Source organism: Capsicum annuum, chromosome 1 (assembly GCF_002878395.1).
Source record: "Capsicum annuum cultivar UCD-10X-F1 chromosome 1, UCD10Xv1.1, whole genome shotgun sequence".
Lineage (NCBI taxonomy): Eukaryota > Viridiplantae > Streptophyta > Magnoliopsida > Solanales > Solanaceae > Capsicum > Capsicum annuum.
Window position 1 is genome coordinate 2,192,693 of NC_061111.1, and position 3,437 is coordinate 2,196,129.

Here is a 3,437-nt window from a genome sequence, read left to right on the forward strand (position 1 = left end):
ATTAGTCACTAAAAAATTGAAATTTACCATTGGTTGTATCGAAACGGTTCTTTAGCATTAGTTTGTTTTTGAACTACTTTATTTAATTGAAATATTTTACTTTATTGAAATATCCGGGAACCCCCTAAAGATCGAATAGAAAACTTGAAGCTTTTATTTAAACCACGATGTTACAAAGTTTATACAAGAACGACTGGGTTAGACAAGTTTTTTGGGAGGAAAGGTTTAAACATTTCAGGCGAGTTTTTAGGTTGGTTGATTTTTCTCTCTACCTTTCTACTACAAGATGTGCTCCTTTTATAGGAAAAATGTACATAAAGGAGTGGTTCTAAAGCTACTACGTGGCCGCAACATAATTGGCCGACACTTTTAGATAAGGGATAAGTAATAAAAGTGAAGAGCAAATATGTGGATATCAAAGTGGCGCGTATAAAGAAAAAGGAAACATGAGCGCTATAGACTTATATATATATATATATATATATATATATATATATACATGCAAATCCCCCATTGGTGAAGAAAGGAACAATCTATATATATATATATCCATGCAAATCCCCCATTGGTGAAGAAAGGAACAATCTATACTCACTTTTTTTCTTTTTATTTAGGAATTTCAACGGTGACACTTAGAAATCTCTGCATGAAAAAAGTGTATACAAAGAAGAAGTTTGGGAGATTGTGTTCCTCTTCTCTTTTTATAACTTTATTGTGGGGCTCTATATACTATATGGCTTTGTTTTCCTCCTTCACACATCTCAATCTGTGTTGCCCTTTTCTCCTTTTCATATCCACCTTGTCAATGGCGGAGCCAAGATATTCACTAAAGGGGTCTATAAGTAAATATATGAATTAACCGAAGGTGATTCAACATCTAATATATATACATAAAAAATAATTTTAACCACACTTATATAGCATAATTTTTTGCCGAACCCCTCGGCAAAGGATAGTTCCGCCCCTGACCCTTGCACACTATTTTCTCCCTCCAAAAAATAAAGTGTTACGTTGGTCAGGCAAAAAAAAATAAAAATCATGCCAAGTACTCTCCAGGTCTTATTTTATTTTGACTTTTAGGGTTCGTTTGATATGAGGTATAAGAGATAAATATTTTTGGGATAACATGAAGAAGAATTTTATCTCATGTTTGGTGTGAGGTATTAGTTAGTATCAAGATTATTTATCCCACCATTTACATCTGTTTCCAACATAATTTAATTCATGTAAAATAAACTTCAACCATAAATAAAAATATGAAGAAATAACAGTTTTATTGATAAACGATGGGAGTACAAATCTGTTTCTCCCTTGATTTTTCTCTCTTGATTTTCTCCGTAATTCGAGGGCAGTCAGTAGCATATTTCTCGAATGTATGAAGATTTGGATATGAATTTCTCCGTGATTCGAGGGCTGTTAGTGACGTATTTCTCGAACGTAGGAACATTTGGATTTGATCTCCATAAAAGGAGGGTTTTGATTGTCAAGAAGAAAGAGTTTTGATCTTTATGAATATCCCATGAATTTATTGGGATTTTTCAAATCTTTGATTTCTTTGTGAATATCCCGTGAATTTGTGGGATACGGGAGATGCCTTTTTAAAGTGATATTTGCCCCCTTTATATACGCGTAATTTAGGGTTTAAATTGAGTAGCCATCAAGCTAGATTTATGGTAAAGTAGCCCCCAAAGATTTAGGATACAATAAAGAATTTCCATTTTATTTTTTAAAACTTTGTATCAAGTCAAATCAAATAAACAATTAAAACGAAGAGAGTACGAAGGAAAATAATAAATAGAACGTATAATTATTGTGGATAGTGCTAAATGGCCATAAAAATTTGGCCACAATAATAAAAAGACTACATTACCCTTTTCTTTCAAATAGACAACGTTATTTAATTTTTAAAGTAAAAGGGTAAAAACGTTCAAAAGTTAACTAGTTTATAGTGTGAACATAACTTTTTTCTATTGTGGCCAAAAGGAATTTTTCATTGTTAACTTACTCCTATTCAATTAGATGTTTGCTGATAACTAAACATTGTTATTATGAAGTAGCTCTTCAAATTACAAACAAATTAGCCAGAAACAAATGAAACAAACTATATTACCCTCAGAAACAAAAAAAAAACAAAAGAAAAGAAACATTCTTTCTTTATTAGCCAGACTAAAAATAAAAGTAAATAGAGTATAATTATAATTATAATCTATAGCTTTTATACTGATGATCTGAGTAGTCTCTTGTGGTGGATTAAAGATTTTAAGTTTATCTATTTTTGCAACGAACATTTATATATTAATAATATCTAATATACGATAAAATATTTATAAATTTTGGATCGAGGTAAAAGTTACACTACTAAATTCTCATAAATCATACGTATATGGTACTCTCCTCGACAACATTATGTTAGTTGGAATTCTTTTACATCACCATATAATTAAAAATCCAACATCTTTAATATCATCATGTCATTATCTTATATTAATCTATGATAATAACATTTAGCAAAAGTGAAAAAGACAATAGCATCGAAAATGCTAGTTAGGCTAATTTTGGTTGCTTGATGATGGTGGGCCAACTCACAATCTTTGCATATCATATTTTCATTTCCCCTTTACTTAGATTTGAATTTGCAATTTGTTTTAAATTAATAATAACATATTCAGCTAATAATCACAACTCACAAGTGAGATAAAAAAAAGAGTAAAATATATAGAGAGAGATCTTATCTCCATTTTTGCAGAGTAGAGAGACTGATTTTGATAGATCTTCAACTTAAAAGAAAGTATTCGAAGAATTTGTACTTTGTTAGGGGCAGTGACGGACCCAAAATTTAAGGATAGTGATTTAAACCTGGGGCATCCCTTTTCAATAAAGAACCTTAAAGTCAACCTAAATATCAATGCACTCAACCAACATTTTATTTAATGGGTACTTTTATATATTGCATACCTATTTTTATATATTTTTAATGTAATTTTACCTATTTCACGTCGAGTTTAGTGGGTGTCGAAGCACCCCACAAATGAATATAGGTCCGCCCCTGGTTAGGGGTCATTCGGTGTACGAGATAATATATTTTGAGGATTATTTTATTTCGAGTTTGATTGGAGGTATAATTTAGTTCCGAAATTATTTATTTTATCATTTACACATAGTAATGGAATAAGTTATTCCATATATATGATGAAATAACTAATCCGGAATTGATTATTTCGAAATAACTCATTTCCAATCAAATGGCTCCTTAGCGTATAAAACAACAATAATATATTCAACGTAACCACAACTGAGGTCTAAAGAGTGTAAGGTGTACACAGATCTTACTTGCTAAATATCTTTACAACCTACAGGATAGAAAGAATATTTTCGATAGATTCTTATTCAAACGAGAAGTATTTGAAGAATTTGCAATTTGTTATAGATTATTTCAT